At 46.8% G+C, this 27,339-nt stretch overlaps 1 protein-coding gene across 6 annotated transcripts in view; it reads left to right on the top strand.

Moving 5' to 3' along the window:
• The window catches only part of LPP (LIM domain containing preferred translocation partner in lipoma), a 344,425-nt gene that overhangs the window by 28,071 nt on the left and 289,015 nt on the right, over window positions 1-27,339 (top strand). Inside the window, exon 1 of one of the 6 annotated variants that reach the window (XM_065639707.1) lies at window positions 25,548-25,612. The exons of the other annotated variants lie outside the window; for them this stretch is intronic. The gene's annotated coding sequence lies outside the window, so the exon portion shown is untranslated. Of the gene's footprint in view, window positions 1-25,547; window positions 25,613-27,339 lie in introns of those variants that run through there. 6 annotated transcript variants of the gene reach the window in all.

Raw genomic sequence — 27,339 nt, 5'->3', positions numbered from 1 at the left:
CATGTGGATCGCCAGTCAGCAGCAAGGGACCTAATGAAGTGTTCTGTAGCAGGAGCGGTTGGATACGTGGATTGATCTCAAAGGCAAAATGTTTATTCAGGCCTCAATATAAAGATAGTTTAAGCCAGCTCCCGTTAAGTCACGCTCTCCCTTTTAGTTTAACTGGCTAATGCGGCAAGGCAGCAGAGCACTGTAGAGTTAAATGAGTATATATGCGTGTGGTCAGCAAGTAAAATATAGCTTAAGTATGATTTCTGTCTCCTAAGCAAGAGTTTGTGTTAAAAAGGCTGCGTAATGTGTGGGTATATTTCTTTCAAATGTTTACATTTAACTCTGTTTTGTTAGGGACTTGGAGGAGTTTAGCTGCTGTAACTGAATGAAGGTTCAGTGTTTGGTTTTTTTTTCTTGTTATTCTTTATTTTTCCTTAGTCTGATAATTTTTCCTCTGTCTGATAATTCACCTTTCTGCTTCTCTTTTTCCCTCCCCCCTTTCCTTTCTCTTTCCTGAAAGGAAACTACAGTTCATCCAGACAGTCAGGGGCGTGGAGGGAACCTGGAAGATGCTCTTGCTTCCTGTTTTATTCATGGCAGCTAAAATGCTGGGGAATCTGGATTGAGGATCCACTGTCCCACATTCCTCTTGCCATTTGGAGCATGTAACACATATAGAGTATTTTTAACGCTGCTCTGGGGGCTGCGTGGCAGCCAGCCCTGTGCCTCGGACAGAGAGCACTGTGCTTTTCCTTTAACTTGGGAAGGGGCATTGGTGAAAAATGGTTTATAGTTCCTACTGCTGGTTAGTGATGCCTGTGTTTTCTGGGTTAACTGGTGTTTTTAGGCTAATTCAAACCTGTTGTTATCATGATCTCCCTGTTTTAAATTGAAGACCTTTGTCAGAAAGTTGATTCTCTTGTTGGTTTTCTTTTGCCCTTTTAAATAGGGATTAATACTCAGTGTGAGGCTTGGTTTTCCAGAGACGTGGATTTGCAGCAGGTCTGTGACGTGTGAAACCGGCTTGATTTTTCTGGGCAGGGAAAGATACTTGGCTTAGTTCTGCACCAGGATGGGAGGTGAGCTGGAAAGCACTCAGCCACAGAAGGTGATGAAGGGACTTCTGGCGGATATTTCTGCAGGCAGGACCTGTTGGGAGTTTGCAGACTTCAGCTGCATTTTAATCCTTGTTGTTTCAACAAGCTACTTGGATTACTGCAGCTTTCGAGGTCAGGGCCCCACTGTGCTGGGCTTGGTACCGGTGCAAAGGAAAGGACTGCTGTCCTAAATAGTGTACAGCCTGCACGGGCAGTGTAGGTGATGGGGTGGAAAACAGGGTGCCGGGGTGGCCCGTGGAGCTGCTGCAGCACCTGAAGCCTCAGCCCAGGCACCCGTCCTCTGTGGCGCACGGCGGTGCAGGGCGGTGGTGGTCTGTGTTGCTCCTCGCGCACTGTGCTTTGCCGTTGTACGTGTGGCCCCGGGCGATGCCTCCTGCCCACGCAGCGCTTCCCTCGCTCAGCCGTGCCCTGCGCAGCCCCTGCTCCTGGTGGACCTGGAGGTGGCACGTCCAGCCTTCGCCAGCTGCTTGGGGACAGCACGGTGGGACTGGAAAGGATGATGTTCTGTTCCTCTTACAGTTTCTTGCCTTTCCCGCTCGCCAGGGCAGGCTGCTTGTTGGAAGACAAGGATGAGCAGTGCCTGGGTGCTGTAACCCAGGGGTCAGGGCAGTGCGCCCGGCACTCCTGGGGAAGCACGTTGGGGCTGGTAATCTTCACGTGCTGATCGTTCTCTGTGCAACCATCACATCGCTGTGAGGGTGTGACTTCAGAGCTGGATGGACTGAAGGATGAGCTGCCCACCTGTGTCCCCTGATGGGTGCTGGGCAGGGCTGCAGAGCTCAGGAGGATGGAGGATGCCCACGGCCAGGACCGCAGGCTGCCAGGTCTCTCCCTCTGGTATTTCTCCAGGACCTGGGCAGATCCAGTGATCGCTGATGCTAACCAGGATCCACAGCGGGTTTTCTTCTGCTCCAGGAACAGAGCCATTAAGGGCTGACCTGTAAATTAATACAGCCGTCTAAAGATTTTTCTTCCTGCAGCCTGGCACCCTGTAAACGCTTGAGTCCGAGAAGCCGTCCACGGCGCTGGACCTCGAGCGCGCTCCGAGAGCTCCGTGCCTGCCTTTCTTGAGCTCCTCTCAGTGACTTCTAATGATGTATTAAACGCAGAGGATTTGCTTTAGCTCCCATGTAAGGAGGATCGGTTCACGGCCCATCCTTCATCTCGGCTCTTGGACCGATCGATCCAGGCCTGGCACCGAACGAGATTGGGTGAATTCGTGACCCTGTCACTGTGCGGCTTGGGTGCTGTGAGGGGATTTGGCGTGTGAAGGACTGGGTGTACGTGCCCCACAGCAGGGAAGAGAAGCTGCCCCAGATAGCATGGGGCTAGCACATATGGGCACGGAAGGGATGAAGGCGAGACGAGGTGGTGAACCTAGATGGCTCTACACATCTGATCCTTTGCATTTCTGTAGGCAAAATTTCAGAGCCCTTAAACACTAAGTCGTGCCCACAGACTGGGGAAAGCTGTATTATCCTGGTGTGCGGGTGTAAAAATTGAGGCACCATGCGGCAAATCTGGGAGAAGTGCAAATCTCCAGTTTTCATGTGATAGTTCACGTTCAGCTCCCGCAGGCAGGGAGGCACTCCACAGCCTCTTGCCGAGTGGTACTGTGAAGCCCATCTTGTTTACTCTAATAAAAATCATATTTTTCGGAGCACAAAATATTTCTGCATTGGTTGCTTAAAGGTAAACCAAGTCGTGTTGCGTATTTTGTAAAGTTGATGTGTGGTGCTGGTGTGTGACATGATCTCAACACGTGTTGTTACTTCAGGAATTTCCAGATGGCACCTTACCTGATTGTACTGCTGCTTTTTCCTGGGATCTGAGCAGAGTGCAGGCTTTTAAGAAATGTCTGTTGTTATTAGCTTTATAGTACACATTCCTGTGTAACAGCTGTTGCAAGCAGCAGGAAGTCTCACTTGCAGCCTAATTCTCCAGTATCTTTAAGCGAGGAATTTGCTCCTGTGAACTAGGTATGTGCATTTGGGATGAGATCTCCCAAGTGAGAAAAACTTGTTTGTCTCCAGTGAGTGTGTCGGTTCAAGGACTAGCATGCCTGGGGGGAAGGAAACAAGTTGCTCTTGTTGCTTTACCACCATCTCCTAATAGTTAACTGTGCATAAGGCTCCCCAGTTGCTTATTGCTTGACATAAGAGGGATGACTACTTTTTAAAGAAACATCAGGTTTTGAAAGCCTGGCTGCCTGTGGTGAGGAGGAGAGGAGTCCTTGTGCTGTGCTGTCTCACACCCTTACTGTGAAAATGTCACAGGGACAAGTTCCAGTGAAGATGCCCATTTCTGGCAGCCACTTCCCTCCTACATCCTTGTTCTTCAGGTAAATCCTTCTTTGACTCTGTTAGCCATTCCTCCTTCCTCCCTGAAAAGTCATTATCATCCCTTGAAATTAAGGAAAAGATGGGAGGAGGGAATAAATGGATGTTAAGAAATAGAAAACAATCAATTAAATAGTACATAGCATGTAATTTTCCTTGGAAACTTACCATGAAATTGAGGAGCGCTTTAACAACTAGTAATTTAAATTGCATTTGAACACTACTAATGGGTTGTTTGCATGGGAATTTTGGTCATTTCACAGCAGGTCATTGTCTTTAGTACCCCTTCATTCAGTTAAAAAAAAAATCTCATAATGAGGAAGATGCTGTAGACAGCTGGTCCAACTGTTGCTGTTAAAAGGTGGTACCATGGGAATTTTGCAGGGGCCTGTTATATTCAGAGCCATTTAATGTCCTTGGCATCAGCTGTTCCAGTGTTAAATTCATGGGAGTTTGGTGCTTTTTATCTAAAAAGGCTTGTAATTGCTAAAAGGTAAGAAAACAACACATCCCCATCACACTCACAAACACGGCAGAGGCGAGTGGCTGAAGTGGCTTCTCCAAGCTCATGGGGTTGGGGTTTTTAGCCGTGGGGCTGAGTTGGGAATGCAGCCTTGGGTTCTGTCTTTACAACCTCAAACAAATCCTAACAGTGTTTTGGGATCCGATCCTGGCTTTCTCCATCTGAAGAGGAACAACAGAGAGGTGCTGATCAGCTGTAGCTGTGGGGGTATTTTTACTTTTTCCAGTGTTTAATGCTCTCCTCCACGATTGCTTTATTTATAAAATGCCAACGATTTTAAGCAAAAGGCAGCATCAGTCTAATCGTGTGCTATTTTGCTGCAGATTGTGCTGGGAACAGACTCTGTAGGAAGGCAAACGCAAGTTACACGTCGCCTGTTGCTGAATGAACATCCCGTTTTCAGAGCAGGGTTTCTGCAAATCCGTGGGCACACTGAGCATATGGAAGGGGGTTCCAGTATCAAAACAAATCTGGCCTCCTGTTTCTGGATGTGTAGGTTGTTTCTTAGAGGATGGAACCTTTAAAATCTGTCCCTGCAAACACGGCTGTTAAATTCTGCTATTTCTAGAGATGTGAAGCAGCTGTCTGCACTGAGATAAGCTATAAAAAGGCAATATTTTCCAAAAATGGCTTTTTTAGCTATACCTGCCAGACAGCTTGGCCAGTGGGAGTTCACCAGGAGCGTTGCTGCTGCTGCCCTTTTATGTACAAGGTGCTGAGCGATGTAAAAACTCCAGAGCAAGTCTCCAGGGGCAGCATTAAGCACCAGCTCTTCAATCTCTATCTCGCAAAAAGCTGAAACGCAGAAAAGTGCATTCAGCGCGGAAGGGTTTGGTTTGATTGTTGGTTTGATTGTTCATACATGATCTCCTGTTGTTTTCTAGATGATTGTTTTGTCCTTGACTTTTGTTCTTAATTTTCATTGCGTCTTGTTGCTGAGTCAGTGACCATCTCTAATCACAGAGTGGTTTGAATGCCCCCCTCAATTATTCACGTGAAGGCATTTCTGTTTGCTGTGTAGTCTGAGGATAGCTGGTGAGTTCAGAAGAGACCAATAACAAGAGCTGTAATTTTTCCTAAGGGTCTGGATGAGGTTTCTCATAGCATAAGCGTTATCGCTTATACTTCCTGACGCACGCGCCACCCGCAGTGCTTCGTTAGTTATCGGCTAATTCTCTGCCGAGATGTGAGTGTAAGAAAACTATATCAGATAATCTTGTAGAGGCTGTTAAGGCTGTAGGGACAGAGAAGGACATGGCTTTTGAGCATGTTCCCAGTGTAGAATTTCCGAAAGCTGGGAGGGCACCGGAGATGGGTATTTTCAAATAGCCGAGGCAATGCCCTTGTATAGGCAAGGGGCTGATGTGTAGTGGGATGCAGGGGTTGAAGTCCGTGTGACAGAGGAGTTCAGGGGTCCAGAGAACAGCAACTTGGGGTGTTAGGAAACCCCAGACAACTCAGGTTCTCGTGAGATAAGAAACCAGCTGATGGGGTCAACTCTGTGAACTGTCTAGCAAGTATTCCTGCCCTCATCTTTTTTTTTTTTTATTTTTCTGGTTGAATGAGCATTTTATCACATTGATTCCTTACAAGTGCAACTCCTGCTGTGCAAATCCTCCATCACACCTGGATGTTGTTGCCAGACAGCCAGTTGGTTCAGTACATTGGCTCAGCCGTGACACAAATAGGGGGGTTTTGCCTTCACCATTATTTTTTCCCTTGGAGCATGGCCTGCCTCATAGTCACCTCTTGATGCCCTACATGTTGTGGGTAATCTTTTCTTAACTTTTTTTTTTTCCTTACCCCATCTTTCGACACCCTATTTGCCTTTTTTCCAATCTCCTTCCAAAGGCAGAGACACGCTTAGCTGGTGGAAGTCAATGTAGATTTGATAGATGCTCCCCCAGCAAACAGCTGCATGTGTCTGCCTGTCCAGAAACCCACCGAAAACTGAATAGAAATGAGGCATGTGGTGTTTGAAATAATCCCAGTGAGTTATTTCTTTCCGTATTCTCCACTCATGGTGCTCCCACAGGCTCTTCTGCATCTTGGAGTTTGAGCTTATGGGTGAGCAGGGCTGGTAAAGTCCCTTTGTTTCCCCACCTCCCTTTCGCAGCTATTTTTTTGAAGAATGCTGATAAATTTCAGTGATAGCCTTGTAGCTGAGAGATAAGAAAAAGTCTTATGGGTAGATTGGTTTGTGGCAGAGGTAAGGCAAAACAGCAAGGGAGCTTGGTGGAGGGAGCCCACGCTGCGCTACCCTGAAATGCTGAGGCTGCTTATTTGTCATTTACCTGCCCTGTAAATGTATACTGGGCTTTAAAGTGGGGAAGAAGGCAGTCCTTGTCCTAAAGAGTCTGCAATCTGAGGCAGACAAATATGCAGCTGAGGGCCAGGGAAGGGAGGGCATGGGTGATTGAAATCCAGATAAAACGGATTCCTAGAAGAAAAGGACTCCTGAGTGGGGAGTTGTGGGTGATGAGAAGCCTATTTAAGGTGCAGGAGAAGTGGATAGAAAGAGGAGAATAAATGGATATGGAAGGAGGTGAGAAGACCTGAAAGGAAAGAAGGTTGAAGGGGAGGGTAGAAAGTGAGAAAAGAAGTAGGAGGCGAAAAAAAAAAAAAGAAAAGAGCAGCGAGTCAGCTGTGGGAGGGGATGCTGTGGGATGCTGTAGATGAGAGTCAAGATGACCTTAATGTCTCTTCATCGTGTGTTAAAAGCTATGCTGTAGCTCAGCTACTGGTATTAGTCATCTCCCAGCGTATGAAGGACCAGTTTCTTCTCTCAGTGGAGAGTATTGGGTCCTGGCTGAAGTCCAGTGCTGGAAGATGTCCTGGCTGGGCTCAAATACCCCGTGTGGCTGGTGGGGCACTGGGTGGTGACACACCGTGCAGTCCTGTGTGCCCACTGCTGCCAAACCTTAATAGGCAAGTGCATGAGTAACTTGCCACCTTCTCCTTAATGCCATCAAAGTTAGTCCTCTAGAGATTTAGAGAGCATATCAGAGATTGACTTGCATGTGTGCATGTGTATATTTAATATTGATGTATATGATATGTGTAGGTTTTCACGTGCAGCACACTGTACCTCAGTGACATCTTGATGGGGTATGGGTGGGATCAGTGGTTCACATTGTACCATACACACTCCCCAGTAAAAACGCAGTAATCTTTGCAAAAAGGTGCTTGTGCACTAACTTTTGTGGAACTGAGCTGGGAAAACTGGTCATCTGGTTCCTACGTATGTAGCCTTCAGTTCCCTAAAAAGACCTTGGGACTTCTACAGCTTCTTTAAGGGTTTTGTTTCATCTTCAAGGACTGAAAGAGTCGAGGAAGAATTTACTGTCACTGGCCTCATTTCCCTTTCTCTGATGTTTCTCCCCCCCCTTTTTTTTTTCCCCTCTTTTTTTCTCCCCCTCTTTTTGGAAGTGATTATCCTTCATATTTGGCATTTATACTCTGGCAAGTGCACTGGAAAGTCCACAGAGTTCTCCTGGAGCAGCCTCACCTAGACCTCTGGACCTTTTCCCTCCCCAATTTGATCACCCTCCAGCTTGCTTATCTTTTTTGGGGGCTTGTGTCTGATCCCCACCTGTTTTTTGAGTCTCCTTTCACTGCTGATGCTTTCCAGAGCTTCCTTCTGGTTTCTCATTTCCTCCTCAAAGTAGTCGCCCATCCTTCTAGTCCTTTCCTAATTACCTGTTTGTTAGACACAACGTCTTTGTAGCCGGTAAAAGGCGTGGGACCATGAAGGGCATCTCCGCTGGAGCTCAGTCCATCTACTGTTGTGGCATGCTGTTCCAGCAGAAGAAAAATCTGAGTTTAGAACGTCTGAAATTGCCCATTATCTCGGCTCATTTCTTGCTGTCCATAATTTGGGTGTGGGGAAGCGAGGGGAAGAGGAGACGAGTTGCTCTAAAAATGGCTCATTCCACAACAGATCGATACAAAATGTTCCACTGCATTTTCTTTGCCAAAAATGATTCCCCACTCACACCCCCCCACTTCTGAGAGATGCTGCAGAGGCTGCTTTGGTGAGGTCTCTTGGTGCATGCAGGTTGGTGGCAATAGCCAGGCCAGCAAAAGGGTGTCCAAGTTTTGGTTCAGACCTTACTTTCTGGGTGGGCTGAGGTTGAGCATGGTGGAGATGAGCTGCTTTCAGAGGGTAAAGAGGTTCCTGGCTGCTCTTGGAGGATTTCACATCGCTTGAGGCATGGAACAGACACCCCCAGTCTGCCTCGTTGGGAGGGAGGCCAGTGGATGTGCAAAGGCGTAAGGCAATGTAAAGGGACATAACAGGAGGTATCATAGGTTATCTGCCAGTAAGTTCTTTGGGCTGGTCCCACTGATTGCTCCCTTGGGCCGGTGATGCGTCCTTGCTGAAGTTTCTTGCTGTTTGCAATGATGAGGTGGAATGCTGGGCTTTCTCTTACCTGCAGGTATTTACACAGTCCTTGGGTTTTAAAGGCTAAGGGACTTGCTCAAAGCTACACAAATGCACACAGGTGTATACAAGCATTTGTATGTATGCGTATTTATTAATTATACATATATGGCATGGCCAAGGATTGATCCAAATTTCCTGATTCCCTTTGTCTTGTCCTTCTTCCTGGGGTCTTCAGAGAGACCTTTGTAGCAGGGGCATCAAACTCATTTTCACCGGGGGCTACATCAGCCTGGCGGTTGCCTTCAAAGGGCTGAGTGTAATTTCAGGACTGTATAAATGTAGGAGTAGTTACATTTATACAATCCTAAAATTAAATTCGGCCCTTTGAAGGCAACCGGCAGGCTGAAGTGGCCCCCAGTGAAAATGAGTTTGAAAACCCTGCTTTATGGGCAGCCTTGCTGTAGCAGCTGGCTGTAATTGTGCTGATACCCCCGAGGAGAGCATCCTCCTGTGCAATTTCCATCAGGTGATGGCCATCCAGTGTTCTCACCTGACATGGCAAATGCCGTGTGAATGGGATGGGAAATATCACTGGGCTGACCTCAACAGCCTCTTCAAAAGGCCACGAAGTGTTTGCGGTTATGGCACATCTTCCACCTGCTGTGAGTGAGGACTTGATCTGCTGGTAAACTTGCAACACTCCTTTAATAAACAAACCTCACCGCTAACAGGTAGTTTTGCTGGGACAAATTCAACCTGAGAGGTAGGTTGCTGAGTTAATGGGCATTCACTCCTGGTAGTGTTACCTGGTAGTACTAGTGGCATCTTCTGCTTCATTCTGGACTGGGAGAGAAGGTCTTGGGAGGAGTTGGGCAATGTGGGGTTCTGCATCATGGTATGCCCTGATGGCAGGGGCAGGATCCGGGATGCTTGGCAGTCCCTGGTGAGGTGTCTACATAGCTGCTGTTCTGCTTTGAAGCTGCTGTTGCAGTAACTGAAGGTTATGGGATCCAGGGAGCACACAAATGTTGTTTGCTGAGCAAATAAAGGCGGGAGAGAAAAAAGAAAAAGCCTCAAAGTGTCTTTAGGTGTGTTTTTTAAGTGGTAAAACCAAGAAATACCTGAGTATATGCAATTAATGTCTGTTTAAACAGAAACTTCATTAATAGCTGAAATATCAACTCCTACAGAAGAGGTTTCCTGGTGGGTCTTTTTCATCTCTAACTGCCTGCCCTGGCAGGGTGTGTGGGGGGATGTCTCCGAGCCTGGGCTCAGCATTTTCGGTTAGGCTTGTTAGGTGTTTGCAAAGGGCGATGCCTGCCTTCGGTCCTGGCTTACTCCCATCTCCTCGATTTTTGTAGGGGCAAAGAGACCCATTTGGGTCACATGAGTCCAATGCTTGATGTCATCTTTTTTTTTTTGTGGAGTGTCATTTGTCATCATTGTGTGTATATATGGGTATATATGTTTAAGTACCTGTGTTTAAGCATATACAGCAGTTGAGAGGGGCAGGTATGCCACACTGGCATTTCCCAGGGCTTGGGACAAGATATCAGATGTCTTTATTTGCGCTGATCGTGGAGGAAAAAGATGCAGAATGGGCTTTTCTTCCTTTTGAGCCCTGTGTGCTCTGTCTGTGAGCAGGCTGCGCTCTCTGGGCAGTGTTGCTGGGGAAAAACAGTGAAGTTTTGAGAATAAAACTGCTGGGAATGGGGTTCATGGTGGAGGCAGAACATGTGGTGATAAAATCTTTGTGGGCATGACCCGACATTAAAACTTATAGTATTACTGATGATGTGGATGTTCTACCAGCAACCTGCTGTGGACCTGATGCTGTTTGTGCATAGTTAATTTGATTTAAGAAAAAAAGGCATAAGGATGTTTCAGAGCACTGTGCTGAGAGGTCACAGTGGGGCACCCGCTCAAAACAGCCTCGCTGAACTTAAAGTGGCACAGCAAGCACCACTGTCACCCTCCTTGTCCGCTACAGGAGTGACGTGGGGCTTTCTGCTTGCACTGGAATGTGCAAAGGTACACTCTTCCTCTCTTTTATCTTTTCCTTTGAAAAACACCAATTAAGTGCCTTTGAGGTGCCTCTGCAGCAGTTGCTCAACCTTGTCCTGTTGTGCACACGCTTGTTGGAGGCTCCTTTGTTATTTTGATGCCGCTTTCACAGGTAGACCAGCGGTAAGGGATGGTCGGCAGGACCTGCCTCAGTGGGGCTACACCATGCCTGGGCTCGGTGGTGCAGGGCTGGACGCGTAGCAGATGTAAATGGCAAAACTCCAGGCTGTTCTTCTCTAAGTATAAAGGAACAGTGTTGAACTCCTCGCAGTTTATGAAGCTTCGAAAGCTTGACGCGGACACGATGTACCTCTCCAAGCCGTAGCTGCTGGCTCTCCCGGATGCTGGAATTAATGTGCAGCAAACTCTGAAATGTTTGAACATGCTGTGATCTCCTTGTAATATCTCTTTTTTTTTTTTTTCCCCCCCAGACAAACACATGGACATGTTCAGCCCTCCTCGCTTTCCTTCTTCCCCCAACCTTGAGACTGTCCCGCTATTGTGGATTGCTCGTGTCATGCATGAGTGTATTACATTTGTCCCTTGAGAATGCACCAGTCGCTGCTGATTTGTCTCCAAATCATTGTCCTTGCAGTCTTGAATAATACCCACATTAAGCAGGTGGAGCTGATACAATCACTTCCAACGCAGATGACGGCAACTGGGTCAGATCCTTTCTCACTGTTTTCTGCCAGAGGAGAAAATAAAGCACACATGATGGCACAATACACAAGTTTTCCCCTTTGTCTGCCCTCCCCAGCCCCCAAATCGTGGTTTCCTCAATAACAAAGAAGTCTCAGCCAATCTATTTCACAGAATAGGCTGAATTTCTTAAAGTCAACATTTCCATGTCTGACAAAGTTTAAAAAAAAGGTTGGAAAAAAGAAAGGGGGGGGGCATAGAAGCTGCGTGTGGTCTGGCAGGCAGCCAGGCAAGGAGTGCTCTTTGGGGTTACTATTAGGCAGATAACTGTACCAAGAGCTTAAACATAAACCTGGTTCTGAAGGCTGCGATGCTCTGTTTGAAATGCTGATGCACGTTTGATGCTCGTGAGAAAATGCATTGTGCTATGTCAAGCCACTTCTTTTTAATTTTTTTTTTTTCCTTTTTCCCCTGCAGTAACCTGGGTGCCAGTAGAGTTCCTGGGAAGCGATTACAGGTGTTCCATGGGGAGCTATTGCTAGTTTTGAGCTCTTTTTTCCTGCATCTAATAGGAGCCATATCTAGAATTTGTACGTGTCAGATGGAGATGTCCCTGAGTGAACTGGACTGCCCTGAAGAGCCTCTCAGCCCTTCTCCAGGACCTGTTTCAGCAAGGAGGGAGCAAGTTTTGGGGCCCACGGGTTCTGATTCAGAAGGTGTGTGTGCAGAGGGATGCAGGCAAACCCGATCACCGTCACCACAGTACCCTGTAAGCAGAGGGGACACATGAGGAGGTGGAGGGACAGAATTTGATGATCCTTGAGAACTGGGACATGGTACTTAACACACGTGAGGAGCAGGAGCCGATGGAGAGATGCACGGGGCAGGGCAACACGGGCAGAGCTGCTGGCTGGGAAGTTTCTTCTCAAGTGCTTCAAGACCAGCAGAAGAATGTCTGTTTGTAATGCTGCTAGATACCACGTATCTGTCTGTGTTCCCATCTATATACGGTATGTGCGAGGCTATATATAAGTGCTATGGTGGCTGGTATTTTGGCTGATACACTCGCAGTTTTGTGCCACACTAAGGGAGTTAAAAATATCTCCCTGTTCCAGGAACATCTATACCATGGCAGATGTCATCTGGTGTGGGGAGTGGCTTCTGAAAAGGGAGTACAACATTATTACTATGAGCCTTGGTAGTCTATTAGATTATTTATTGCTTCACTGCCACCATAAGATATGTGAGGTGTGTTATTTCTGCCTGTCAGATTTTTTTCACACATGCAGGCAGACAGCATCTGTCACTCCTCCCTGCGAGTCACTAGCTTTCATTCTCAATGAACTTTCCAGCTGGAAAGAAGGCAAAATAAAGGCTTCAGGACTACATGGAGCTGACGAGCAAGGCGTTCATTAACCTTGGAGTTGTGCTTCTGAGGGCTGTCTTGAATTTGGGTCCTTCTTGGCCAAGACACAGTCACCTCACGCTTGTTTTATTTCACGGCAAGTCCGTCAACCTGTTGTGTCAGGTCCTGTGGAAACCCGGTATGAGTCAGACCCGTCTCGGTTGCACGAGGCAGAGAGTAGTATAGGAAACAAATGAGAAATTACTTGCTCAGGACTTTGTTTTGGGAGTAGCTCTCAGGTTCCCTGGGCCTCAGCTCATCGGTTCAGGACCTGACAGTGCCATTTCATCCCCAGGACCCGTCAGAGTGTGGGGAAGTCCCATTCTTGAGTGTCCTGGCAGAGCTGTGGGGTGTTTGTGGTGGCTGTGAAGCATCGGCTGTGCCAGCCACGTTGTGATGGAGGTGGTCAGAGGGTGAACGCTGATGTTGTCAGCAAGCTCTGCTTGTACACACAGGGGTAATTCTCTGTGGCTGATGCTTTGGACCGGGTTTTAGACTGGAAGGGCTGGAGAACATGTCGGGTTTTCTACCTCCATTGCAGAGAGTTCCTGGGCACACAAAGAAAGTAAGGCAGTGAATAATGAAAGGCAAAAGAGACGTGAGAAGCCACACATGAACCTTGACCTGGGACTCTTGTTTCGGGGTACCCTGCAAAGTATTAGTGCTCTGTTCAAATCCTCCTCTGTGTGCTGGGGTGGGATGCTTGTCCTGTACTGAGAGCAGGGGAGCCAAAACTTTCCCTTCTGTCTTGGTGGCTTTGGATGTGAGCTGATTGCCCATGTTCACTGGTAAGAGGTAAGAATGATCGGTGGAACAGCAAAGGTGTGGAAAGTGGGATTAAAAGCAGTCAACTCTTATGAAGATTGACCTGGTCAGAAGAGTCTTTGTGGGGCTTGTTACTTGTCTGAACCTGGCAGGTGGGCCATGTTCCCTGCCTAGTTTGCCCATGGCTTGGAACGGTGTTGTCAACACTAGCCGGGCATCCTGGTCTACCTGCTCTTTGCAAAATTGTGGTATTGAGGCAAGGTTTGCTGTGGAGGCTGGAGGTGGCCTGTAGCTCCATGGAACTGGCCTAGTGGGTTGCCATTGCCATGATGTTGGTGCCTGGGGAGGTGTTGAATGGCCGGAGGGTTTCTGCTTCATGTTTGAGGGCAGTCCAAGAGCAGATGAGTATTGTGGGTTTATGCTCCCTGGAGGCACAAGGGACTGTTGGATCTGGACCAGTCTTTCTATCACATTGCTCAGTCCACCATTAATGTCAGAAGCAGAGGGATGTTTGTAGGTTTTTTCTGTAGTTCTCCTGTTTCTTGCATCCATGGCACAGTTCTGTCCCGGCCCTGCTTGCTCTTGCCAGGCCTATGTAGGCAAGTGATAACTCAAACTAGGTTGAACCTGGTACCTCTCTTTGACCTGGAGACACCTTCAGTGGTTTTCTGATGGAATAGGAGTAGGAGGGACAAGTCTTGTGCCTGTCTCCTCCCTGCTGTAGCTGGGATTGGGTTTACAGCAGTGACACTGGGTCAGTTCAGGCCATATCCAGCCCAGGGTCCCCCAGTGGATACTGAGGAAAGGCTATTGGCTTCGCCGTGCTGCTAGCAGAGAAGAGAGACATAGCTGCAGCGAGCCCTTGACCTTGTGCAATGCCCTTCCCACTCTGACCCCGCGAAAACCCCGAGCACCCACGGCACAGCCCTGCCGGCGGATAAAACCAAAATACATCGAAAGCTTCGGCAGTACGGGTGTGCATTGGGAGAGCGGAGAGGAGGGGGTGGAAAAATAGCTCTGGTGTTGTCTCACCGGGTGCCAGGAAGCGCCGCAGCGTTGGGGTGAAAGACGAGCAGGGTCTGACCGCGGAGGGGTCGGAGGAGCCGGCAGCCCCGGCTCGGTGGCACATTCTGTACATTCTGCAGCCCCACAGCCTTGGGTTGTGCTGCCAGGCATGCAGCTCAGCTGGTGTTTCATTATCCTGGTACATGCTGAGTCTCCTTTTTGTGTTGTGGGTTTTTTTCCCCCCCCCCCCCCCCCCCCTACTCAACTTTAACTGAGGTGCACTTGTTTATCCATTGGGCTCTACAGCCTATAAACAGGATGTCTCTCTGTTTCCTTTCAGCCCAGTAACACTAAACCACTTCAAGTGCAGATAAGGCTTTAGTAACCCTCCTCCTGGTGAATGAGCCTTGTGTCGGTCATAGCTAGCTCCAGAAGAGACAGCATGCACCTATACATATATTTGCATACTTATCTGCTATATGGATGTGGTGTGAGTTGGCCATGGTGAACACATTCATGTTGCTGAAAAGGAAATAAATGCATGTTTTAGGCAGGGTGGTTGTAACGAGACACCAATTTAAACCTGATCCTGAATTTACGTTTTGTAAAAGCAAGCTATTTTGTAAAACCCTAAACCTGTGAAGCGTTTTTTTTTGGGGGGGGCGGGAAATCTGCGGTTTATTTTGTTTAAATTTTGATTCCTAAAGATTTTTGCACTATACTGGAGACCTGGATACTGAGAGACTGACAGTGAAACAGCAGGCGGGAAGGGATTGTATTAACTAGTGCTTGCAACGCTGGGCAAAGTTTCGAAGCGGGAAAAAAAAGATACTAATACTGTATTTCAAGAAGTCATCTCTCTTCAGAAAGGCAGTGTTCAGTCTGTGAAAGCAGTGAGCACAAAAGTCATTATTCTGAAGTACTTTTTGATCTGGGACTTTGCAATCACAAGTAACAGTAATGACCAAAACGGGGTTTTAATTTGAGATGTTCAGTGTCTTAGCTTTAATGTTCAAGATATTCAGTGATTTCTCTTGATTGTGATCTTCTTGTAAGTTCTGCCTATATAAAGTCTTTTATAGCCCCTCCTCCCTTAAATGTATAATTTCCTTTAATATCTAGTCTTTCATTTAAAATAAGGTTCTAGGACTTGTGGTTGTTTAGGAAACCTTTGGGAAAAGGGCTCTATGCAGAGTGCCAATAGGGGCAAAACTTGAAACACACTAATTTGTATTATGTTAGTTTTTAAGCCAGTCTTACCAACTTTGAGGCTGGACTGATGATTTTTGAACACTTGAGGCTGGAAAGCAGGTCTCTAGAAAAGAAGTGAATTATGTCTGTTCCTTGGGTCGGTGTGCCCTTAGTTCAAGGGAATTGCCAGCAAGAGCTTATGCTTTTGTAAAGGTTTTAAGCTTCTACCCGTTCCTCTAACTGAGTTGCGAGATCAACACAATGTCTCATTTATGGAGACATACTCTGGATCTGTTACTGAGCTGTGGTTCAGAATAGCTATTGAGGAACAACTTGTTCTGCCACAGCTCTTCTGCGAGTGCTTCATATGCCTGCAGCTTCATTCCAAAATGAACGTGTCTTTTTTGACTTAGTTCAGGCTGTTTTGGAAGGTAGAGTAAGCTAAAACAGGGAGGGGAAAAAAAGCTCTGTTCTTCCCAAAATAAGGTCATCTGATAGGGCATCTTTTCTGCAAACTTTCTGTGTTTCGAAGTCGCTGCCTACCTTGGCGGGTGGATTCCGAGACACGTGACTGGCTCTGAATTTTTTGCAATTTGTTTTGTGGTAACAGGGAGTCCTTAGGAGATCGACTGTTTTCTATAAAAGGTTGGATAATGCTGATTTTTAATGAAGGGGTCAGCGTGCTTGCTTTCCCTGCCTCCGCTTGGCACATTGTCCTTTTGTGCAAGCAGGCTGGGTGAGTGACGGGACACGCTCGCGCCTGCTTGCATAAGGGCTTGACACAAATGTATTGGGTGATGAAGCTGATGTTCCACCTGCCATTTAAATAAAGATGTCCCCCTGATCCCGAAAGCATGTACCCATCACAAGGGCTGGCAGCGCTGGGTAATATTTAAGCTGTTTTGCTTAGCTCATGGAAAACAGGAGTAGATTTCAGCGTTGCCTTTCTGGGTGGGCAGCGTGACTTTGAGAGCGGTCATGGGCCTTTCGGCCGGTGACAAACGCTGGTGGAACGGGTGGCCAGGGCAGCAGGCGGTGCTGGAGGGGTGGGTGATGCTCAACAGCAGAGCCTGGGCTTGCGAAATGGTCCGTCCCTACAGGCTGCTGGGGCCGGGGGGGTTGCTGAGATTGGGTTTTGTGTTCCCGTGGTGCTGTGCAACCTCGCCTGCCTCCCGTTTGGTGTGGTGTTACTCAACTGCCATTGATTCTCTGGTAATGTGCTTGCATCCCCCCATCTCACATTTCAACAGGAGAAAGCGGAGCCGGATGGCATGAGATCCGTAACTGGGCTAATTGCCGGCTCACCTGTCGGCACAGGGATCGGTGGGATTGGCAGCAGAGCTTCCTCTTCCCTCCACCACACTTGGGAGCTGTGGCAAGGCTTGTCGCTCATCTCCCATGAGTAGTGCAGCACCTCCAGTGTGGGTTTTTTTTTCCCCTCCCTGTATATTTTTATTTATTTATTTATTTATTTTCCTTTTGGAAAAGGACAGAGCAGGACTGAAGGGGAAAGGTACAGCTGAGTTTCCCTGGTGTGCCCTATGTGAAGAGTCAAACTGCTTGTCCCCACCTCCTGTTCCTGCAAGCCCAGTGACAACAGTAGGGTATGCTGGTGGGGAGCCAGTGGCTTTCCTTACTGATGACGGGGAGTCTTCTCGTCCTTGTTCATTTCCTTTTTAAAAAAAAAAAAAAAAAAACAAAAACTTGTTGAACAGAAGTGACAGCAAGTCCTTGCTTTTGGGTATTGGACCTTGGTCCAGAAGGTGAGGTGCTGGTTAAACAGTAACAGAGATGTGCAGGCTGGGTTTCCACTCAGGTTGTGCCTGCTCCGCACCTTCCCGCTGGAAGGGGAGCAGCGCTGAGGAGCTGGGATGCTCTTGGCAGCCGGTGGACGGACACAACAGTCAGTGAGAGCAAATTGCCGGGAGCGTATATGAAACAGATGAGGTTCTGCTTCTCACTGCAAGCTTGCGTCCTCTATGTAACTGGTGACCTCAAGTCAGTAATTTGCAGACTTTGGACAAATTATATGAGGAGAACATCTAGGCTGGGTCCCAGCCTGATTGATTTATTTATTGATTGATTGATTTATTTTTGCGGGGGAGGGAGTGGAATGGAAAGCACCTTGGGGAAGGATTTACAGGTAAAGAAAGTTGGAGTGGAAGTTGTTGAGTGCACAGTGTCTGCTGTGATCTAATCCTGCCATGTTCTTTTCCTATTCTAAATAAGTTTTGTATTTTACAGACTTGAGCTAAATGTAATCACAAGGATCAGCTTTTAGGCTGGGGCTGTGGGAGAACCTACCTTTGTTTTCCCAAGGTTGCTCTGATAACCTCAGCTGCTTTAGGAGTGGTCTGTGGAGCACACTGGTGGCTTTTAATCAGGGTGTGAGGCTCACCATCCAGTTTATCAGGATCAGGAGAATGGACTTGCTGATGTGTGCTCAAAATATTGATGCATGCTGTAGGAGAGAAAGCAATGTCTCCTTAGAAACTTCTGGGAGTGGGAGGAGAGCACCTGAAGAGGTAGGAAAACAAAAAGTATTGCATCCACGCATAAGAGATGGATGTTAGAACAACCCCATCACTCCTCCCTGCCAGAAGTCACTCTGGATATAAGGTGGTTCCCCCTCCCTGCTCTCCCTGTGTCCAAGCAGATGCTTGCTGTCCTGGCCATCTCTTGAAGTGGTGTCCATGCTTAAAGCTGCTCCATGCATCAAAGTCAAGAACTGTGCATTTCCCTCTCTTGTGTCATGTAGAGAAGCTCTCCTTCCCTATTGCTCACCTTGGCAAACATGAGCTGCTCTCATCTGACAGGACAAACCGGTGCACGGTTTGTGCTCAAGCAGGAAGATGAACTGGGCTAAAAATAACTATTGTCATTGGTGTGCCTGGGAGGGGACAAAAATTGCTTTTGTCCTGTCAGTTGTATGCTGATGAGGAGGTGATGTGGCACAATAATCTACAAGCGCTGCCGCCTTGGTTGGGTTTGTGGCTGACTTTTGTTGACAACATAAGGGACTTCGTAAGTTAAAAATTTTAGTCCTAAACCTTGTGCTCCTGATTCATGTGTATTAGCCTGGAGTAGCTTTAGAGGATTTGTCTGGTGTGAATTCCTGATGCCTGAGCTGCTCTGCACCTTGTGGCATTTAAAAGCAGGAGGGACATTGTATACAATGTGAAGGAGCTTAGAAAAAGACACGAGAACAGCAATTTCTAGTGCATTCAGCAATGCTGATTGAAAAGTGGCAGAAAAGAGAGAATGTTTAGGTCAATCATATTAGTAGATAATTTCTCTGCATTATTTAAACAATTTGGTGGAGGAAATATATTTGAAAACTGCTGCTGCTGCGTAAGAGGCTAAGGGCAATGTTGCATCCAACTAGAGGAGAAAGATGAACTGATTAATTTTGTCACCATTTCCCCCCCACACACTCTCTTGTTAACATTTAAAGTGGAAAAAGACATCTAGTTTGAAAAATGTCACTTGGTTAAAGAAAAAAGCCAAACCACCAACTAAAAAGTCTAAGGTGAGCATTTACTATGTTGTGTGGTGGGTGGGATTGTAGGACCTACACAAAAACAATGCTTGGGAGCTGAACTGACCAAGGAAGGAGCAGAGGGGAGCGATGTACTGGGGCTGGATGTGACACAGTCAGTGGTTCTCAGGTGAAAACAAGGTGGTGTGAATGGTTTCTCCTCCCAAAACTGAGATATTGATTCAGTCCACTGGTTAGTAATATATAAGAGGAGATGCAAGGGTTAGTTTGATGCGGGGGGGGAGAATGAATGTTAATGTGAGCAGGGGATTAATTTGGAGTTTGGAAGGCGGGCATTGTAAAGGGGGTAGTGTCAGCCTGTGGAAGTGCTCCCCACCATCACTGGTGGAGCAGAGTTTGCTGCTGCGAAGGGTTCAAAAGTAGTGCTTGGGTGGAAAATGGGAAGTGTTTTCACGTGGGGGAAAAATTTAGAAAGAAACAGGAAAAAGCGCATCCTGTTTTTGAGAAAAAATAACTCCTAAACACCTTCCTCCCTTCCCCCCCGCCCCCATTAAAACCCACAGACCTCTCCAGAATCTGAACTTTCAAGCTTTCTAGTTCCTCTTTGATTTAAGAAAAACAGTACAACATGAAGTTCCCTCCCCTCCAAAACACTAAAATATTGACTAAAAATAATGCAAAAGTGTGTTTACTTGGTGATGGGACATAAGTGGAGTTCTTGTGGGGAATACATTGGGAGACCTCCAGGTGCTGCCCGGAGCTCAGATGCTCCTGCTGTTCCATGGCACTGTGTGGCTTTGCTGGGAAGAGGTAGATTAAGTTTCTTGAGGATTTTTTTTAATGCTGACGGATGCAGTGTAGTCTGTATCTTAATATAATGGCCTCAGTCTTTTGTGCCTGTTGTCTGTGCTTTGTGTGTTTTGGGAACCTAAGAGTGCTCAGTGTTCCTTGGGGTTTTTTACCCTCTTGTTCTTCCTCACAGCTGCGTAACTGGGTAATTCTGTCTGATTGATGGTCCCTGGCTTCAAACTCTTACCTTAAATCACCAGGAAAACTTTATCTCCTCCTCTTCTCCCTCCCCAGTTTCCTCATTGCCTGCACCCTGTGGATGTGCTCCTGAGCCGCTGGGTGTGGGTTACAAGTTCCTGAGAAAATCCGCGAGTAAATAATTAACATGGCATAACATTGAGCTCCCCCTCTGCCCTCCCTGGGGCTGACTGATGACAGTAAATATTCCCTTTTTGAGCTTGTCTTGTCTGTCTCAAAGAGCAGATCTCCTTGAGTGGGTTCTCTTTTCTTGTGTGTTTTCTTTTACCTTCTCTTTGCGAGAGTAAATAATGCACAAACCGCAAACGAGAGGTGGAATTGCAGATGAGTTGCTGACCTATAAGTCTTTGTTGATCTGGTTACACCCCTGCTCAGTGGAGAAAACAGCTTCTTGCTTGAAAGAAGGTAAAGTGATTCCTTTTGGCTCAAACTGGTGCAAGGATAAAGCTAAAGGAAGACGCCCTCAAGAAATGGAGAAATATTTTTTAGAGAAGTTGGATTGCAAACCCGTAAAATGCAATGTTTCTGTTTTCAGCTCTGTCACAGATTTCTTGTGTAATTTTGGGCCTCTTCAGTGCTTCCCAGAAAGCCAGTGTGACTGTTGTTGTGTGTTGGTGGGGTTCATGTGGAAATTCTTAAATTAAAAAGGCCTCTCTCAAGCTTACTATCAGAATCAATAGTCTCAAGTGAATTGATTCTCGAAGCTCGGAGAAGCACCTCCCATGCTTCTCTCTGCCCCAGCTTCCCCTTCTGGTAAGTGGTGCTGTGGAAACCTCCTGTGTGTTTTACAACACCAGCTCAGCCTCAGTCATACACGTACTATAGCAACAATGGCCACGGGAAGACCTGCCGCTGGTGAGACCAAAGAGGAAGAAAATGGGAAGTACCCAATGTGTCTGCAAAGAAAAAGAACCCAAAGAGTCCTTTGATCTTGAGCTTTTGTGGGTTTCTCTGCATTTTGCTTACTCATGCTCCTTGGAGGATTTCTGGAGGACCTCCAGAGTTCAACCTTGGTCGAAGTCACCTTCAGACCTATGGGTCACATCCCCAGTGGGGCTGAGTGTGTGTGGGGATTGCTCTGGTCGTGGGGCAGGTGCTGCTGCTTCTGCGACTGCCTGGACCAGTTCCTAAAGCAAAGTACCCGAAGCGCAGCCAGGCAGATTAAGTGTTTCCCCTACCGAGTGGTATTTGTTGTGATGTAAAGCTGGAATGGTTCCTAGAAAGCATTAAAACACAAATAATATTAACCAGAACTGAGAGAGAACAGCCAGTCGCTCGGAAATGAGAAATATGTTACGGTGAGAATGGGTCAGTAGGAATGAGGCCGCCTGGTTTCTGCCACTAAATCCCTCGAGAGCCTGAAGCCTGGTCCGATGGGACAGGGCACAAGCAAAGTGCTTGTCCATGCCAGGGTGGGACTGGGAGGCTTTAACTGCTGGTCATGCTGCTGAACTGGAGCGTACTGGGCAGGAGTGGTCCTGTCTGAGGACCATGAGATTGTGGGGTGGGGAGTCAGCCCTTCTGACTCAACATACCTGCCTGTCAGCTGGGACTGATCCAGCCCACCCACCCCAGGGATGCTAAAAAAGAGCTTTTCTTCATAAGGCGTTTCAGGATCCCAGGAGGTGTCATGCTGATCATATGCAAAGTGCTGTTCATTAAATGCACCGACTGTTTATTTATAGAGATATTTGCCTGGATGATGAAATCTCCTCCCCTTCCCGCTCATAAAACGTGCTTGATAACTCACGTGAGTGCTCATAAGGCCAAAGGGACAGTCAGCCCTTTTAATCTGTGCTGCCATGGAGTAAATAACCCGCTGGGCTAATTCCCTGCAAGTTTGTCCTAATCTCACATCATCCTCATCTGTGTTCACACGCACAAGTGCACGCCGTCAGCAGTATGTAATGTGCTTCTCTCTCTCGCAGCTTAAACGAGTAAATCCTACAAGACCAAAGCTTTGGAGATGGAAATTGCATCACGTTGGTGGTCTTGGCACATGATTCAGGCGACTGAAGCACGGCTTGAAAGGGCGGCACTAGCTTCAAAGAAAATAACATTCCCTTTTATCAAAATTTCGCACTACAATTTGGGGAAAACCATGTTTTTCTGTTTCGCTTCATGTTAAATAGATGTGTGCAATCATTTTTGTGTTTCAAAGTAGCTAGTTTCTCCAATGTTTGTGCAGGATTTTCCCACAGCAACTGGTGGAGAAAGAAACTACTGAAACTCTGTGATTTTATTTATTTATTTATTTATTTTTAAAATTTTTTTCAACGTACTGAAAAGGCAAGCAAAGGACTTGGCACAAACATAGGTCTTGAAACTACCTGTATTTTTCTCAAGTCTTACCCTTCATTGACACTCAGTTGAACTTAATGGTGGAAGGAGTTTGTTGCTTTGAAATGGGAAGCTGCAGCACCCTGCAACTGTCCTCCTCCTGCCTCTGTCACCTCTGGTCTTATTTGCTCGTTTGTCACCTTTGGAGAAAGATGACGTGTTTCTGTGCAGGGGCTGAGGGAGGGAGGCAGGGGGCTCCTGGTGTGTTTCTGTAATAGAAATCCATATTTAAATGGCACAGGCAATAAACTTTTCTGTTTTCTTTTGGATAGTACTTGGTTTTATTCTTCTGGGAGGTGTGTTGGGACCCTCTGGTTCAAACCCCCTTGCCCTTCTGTGTGAGAGCACAGATTGAGACTTCTCCCTAGCTTTATGAGCCCCTGTGATGCTGGAGATGCAGGATCCCATTGCACGTGGTGCGGGAGATCCCAGAGGAGCCCCGAAGCTGCATTGCAGGAGGGAACAGCATCGCTTGGTGCCCCTTTGCGCAGCAGCCCTGGTAAGCAGCACCTTTGCTCTTGACCTTGGGCACAAAGCTGCGTGTCAGGCAGCTCCATTGCTCCTGGAGCCAGTTTCACCACATTGGGTAGAAGCAGGCTAAAAAGGCCAGTGTGAGTTTGAATTGGACATCAAGCCCAGGCACAGGGAAGTTGTTGGTCCACTGGGAGCATGTATTTTGCTCTCCTGATCCTTTCCTGCTGCCTGGTAAAGGGCTTGATCTTAAGACCTTGAGATCTCTAATCTACAGAGATTTCTTATAATATTTTTTGCCAGGTGGCATTCAAAAGAGTTAGATTTCAAGAGGTAAAATAAAGTAATCCTGCACTGCTTAACAGAGCATTGAAGTGGAGTTGAGTTTTGTTCAGTTGGGGCTTCCCCAAAGGGAAGGTTGTGTGGAACCATTGAGCTGGTGGAATCCAAATCCTGAATGCAGCATTTGATGTCTTACTGCAAAGTATTTCTACTCCCATGCCAACTTCAGCACTGAAGAGCTTGTTGATCCCTTATCCATGTGCTTTTGGAGCAGTGATTAACACAGGGGAAGGGCCAGGGCTTGGAGAAGATTGTGTGCATCACTGTTCTGGGCAAGTAACCCAAGGGGTGGGTGGCTGTGGGAGCAGCTAGACTGTTATGTGGGTCATTGAGGAAAGGGAAAGGGTGAGGCCCTCTAACCTAGAGGGGTTTGGGCTCTGCCTCGGGCTAGCAAAATAATCATCAATGTCAACATCTGGCCTATCAATTTTTCCATTAGAAACTCACTTCTTTGTGGGATTTTAATATCTTGGCTACTTTGAATCACACTGAGAAACAGCATGCCATGCACAGGCACTCAGCATGGATGCTGTAGTTGTTTGCAAAGCTGACATATATACTAATAATTTATTACATTGCCCTGAGAATGCGGAAGATGGGAAAACCAAGCCCCTACGTAGTTGGAGTGCTTTTCTATCAAACAAGCTGTAGGAACAATGTGCTTGCAATTAACTTTAACAGCAAGAGAGTAGCTGGTGAAGGGAAGGGATGGACAAAGGGGCTTTGTTGGGTTAAGGTTCTATTTTGAAACACAAGAGCTCCTTGATAGGGATGCTTCAGGTGCCTTTTGGTCACTGCTGTAGTCCCTCAGCCCACCTTGCTGGGCAGGACTGAAGAGGTGCTTTCAGTCACTTTTTGCATCCTTCCTTGCTCTTGGCTCTGTGGTGAGACACCACTGCACTGGTTGCCATGGTGGGGGGTATATTGAGTTGCATGGTGGTGGCTGTGAGCAGAATGTGGGACAGTAACTGTGGTCCTTTGTGAGCAGTTGGCTGCTGCACCAGACCGTGACCCCTCGTCTCTGTGGCACAGTGAACTGGGAAACCAAGATCCTGCTGGATCCCACAGTGTGGTCCAGAGCAGATGTAACTGGGCCCAGGGAGGCCACCTCTTCTTGGACAGATCTGCAATGCTGGTGTGTTGTAGTGTCTCTCATCAGCCTTTGCATCACTTACCAAGTCTGAAACCTCAAGCTGACTTTTCATAAAGTCCCTGTCCCAGATAAATCACTTCCAGACCTCAGGGTGGTGTTTATTTAAAGTTCGGGATGAAACATTTAGGTCCATAGCTGGGCATAGAATTAAGGTGGTCTGGTTTGGAGCTAGGCTGGGGAGCCAGAGCTTTGCTGAGGGCATGAGCTGCACGTGTGTGTGTGTGTATATGCAGCATCCCTACAAAACAGGATCTGGTTTAAGGGAGTATTTCTGTACAGGAGAGCAGTAAGTATATGCTTAAGTCCTACGGAAGTCAAAGCAACTTCAGCACATATTAAAGTTAATCATGTGCTTAAGCGATTTTCTGAGTTGACCTGAAATGGCACATAAGGCTCCCTTGATTTGGGATACACAGCTCTGTTCTGTAGTTCCTTCCTAAGGCAGGTGCTGATTTTATTTATTTTAAATTTTTTCCTTAAAGATGGGCTATTTTGGCCTCACTGCTTTGCAAATTATTGGAAAAGATGATGTGAAAAGTTAAACTGCTCTGATCAACATAGTCCTTTTGAAATGACTAAGAGAACTTTTACCATTCATTTCAAAAGGACTCCACATAGCAAGATAATGCTGTAACAAGGGTGTTTCACTGAAGGATACTGTTGGAGTCAAAATGCCATCTGGTGTGATCGGAATGACAGCCTGCTTGGAATTGGTGTGGTGTAATGTGCTACTATAGATTGCTTCCCTTTAATGTCTTTTTTGCAATGAGTGGGATGCCTGCAGCATGGATTTGAATGCGATATTGTGTAATAAGAATAATAAGCAGGTGCATTGTATAATATTTAAGTGGATAGCTACTGCCTATAAGAGTAATGTGGTTACTGCTGCATCTTTTCCCCATATGAGAATTGTTCCCCAAGCACTTATGGGTTTCCCCGTGTGTGAGGTTTATGTAAGTAAATTCCTATTCAGGTGGATGGGACGCTGCCTCTGAATTGATTTTTTTAGTAGAACTTTTTAGATTTGTAACAATAGATTGTGTTAATATATAGGTTCTTCATAAGAAGACTAATACTTTGCCTGGAAATAACAGGATCATTTGAATGCTTGAGTGTCGTTAATGAAAAAAGGGGTGGGAGAGGAAATTACCTTTAATAAGGAGTTGAGGTGACATTTTTTTTTTATGAAATGCTACCACATTTGATTTTTGCAGAAAAGAGAAATCGAAGGTATTCGCGAGGCAGGTGTGGTGCAGCTGGGTGCCTGAAGACTTGCCTTGGCTGCTCTTCCACATGCCTTGGTACTTCCTCCATCCTTGCTCTGCTGCAGGTCAGTGCTTGCTGGAACCCAGCAACCCTGGCCAGCAGCGTCCCTTGCTGTCCAGGAGATGAAGTCCTCTTGGTGTTTCAGCCCATGTTTGCAAAGCGCTGTCTGTTCTTGTGTTTCGTGTCCCCACTCGGCCTGGCCGGGAGTGAACCCTTGTCTTGACCTGCCGCATCCTCTGGTAGGAAGGCTGCCAAAGCGACTTCCAGCTGAAAACACAGTTTGCTAGGAAAGGGAATGAGTTACTTTTTGGCTTACCTTTTGGACCTCTGGCTTCCAGACTAGGCAGATCCTCTTTCTAGTCATCACTGTAGTAAATCCGACTTTGCCAAGACTAGCAGTGACATTGGGTGCTTTCCTGATTGAGTCTTCTCTCCAGTGTCGGCCCAAGCAAAACCTTCTAAGTTCAGGTTACCCTAGCGTGGAGGTTGGCTCCTGTGAAGGTGCCTGGATCACCCGCTTTACTGAGGGGACTTCTCAGCTAATGTTTAAAATGCACTTTAAGTCCCACTAATGTAAACGGTACTTTAGCAAGAGGATAGGATCTTGGGGCATTCATCTCCATGTATGATGTAGTGCCGAAGGCTTGTTTGCGCAATGCTAACATCTCCTTGCTGTCCCAACGCATGTTCCTTTGTATCAAATGTCCGTTTGCGTTTATCAGAGGGTAGTGCAAAAGTGGACTTGTCAATCTAGAAGGAGGATCGTAGAATATCTTTTGTGAACCAAGGAACTAGGTGGAAACTGGAAGGTGCCAGCTTTGAACTACTGAGAACCATTGTTCAGGAGTGTCTGGTCTCTCTGAGAAGCAGCAGCTCAGAGGTCCCCTTAGCTCCTCATGACTCGCACATGCTAAAATGGGAACAAAAAAACAAAGCTTGAGGTGTTGCCCCAGAAGGGTGGTTGGTTCTTCATTTAATAAGGAAAGACTTTGGTCGTTGGGTACACAAGTCTGTGATAGGCTGGAAAATGGGGCAAACCAGAGTTCTTTCCTTGACTGTAGTACTTTTTCTCTCTGACAACCCACTGCTCATGCCTAGATTTCCTTCTCTGGAAATGCAGTAACAGTTTCTTGTAGGTGTGTTATGACATTTGTAATGAACGTGTTCTTGCATTGTATAGGTACAAAGTTTAAGTCTTTGGTGGGTTTGATATATTAGCATGTTTAACCAGATAAATTCCAATAATACTCTAAAGGAAGTTCTAGAGGTATTTTAGTTAATGAGGACTACTAGTCTCAGTGCTGATTTCCACCCTGAGCTGCAGCTGATTATTTCACTGGGACTTTGAAGCTCTGAAAGGTGATCAGTCTCCTGCTCAGGGTGTCAGCAGCACCTCAGCTACTAGCAGAAAAATATGATCTTACGTCAGAGGAGATGAGGGAGAAGTGCTTTGAACCAAATACATTTTTTTGGAGGAGTACATGCAGGTGGCCCATTGTGATTTTGCTCAGATGTTTGTTAGTGAAGTCTCTAAGGGAAGGTAGTACTCAGCATTTGCCTGATTTTGACCATTTGGGGTATCTGAGCAGATGTGGATTCTTCTAGTGGAGCAGGAAGCACAGGTTTTTAAGAGAAGGAGCAACCCCACTTGACACCAGCCATAGTGTTCATCCCCATCTGCCTGTGCAGGGATGGGCATTGTTTGCACACAGAAAGCTGTGACATAGAGGGTCACAAATACTGGGGCAAAAGGAGGAGTCTTTCTCAATGCAGTTGTCCTATGTAGGATAA

The sequence above is a fragment of the Caloenas nicobarica genome, chromosome 8, assembly GCF_036013445.1.
Source record: "Caloenas nicobarica isolate bCalNic1 chromosome 8, bCalNic1.hap1, whole genome shotgun sequence".
NCBI lineage: Eukaryota > Metazoa > Chordata > Aves > Columbiformes > Columbidae > Caloenas > Caloenas nicobarica.
The sequence above is the reverse complement of the archived record's forward strand: the minus strand, read 5'-3'. Positions and strand labels throughout refer to the sequence as shown.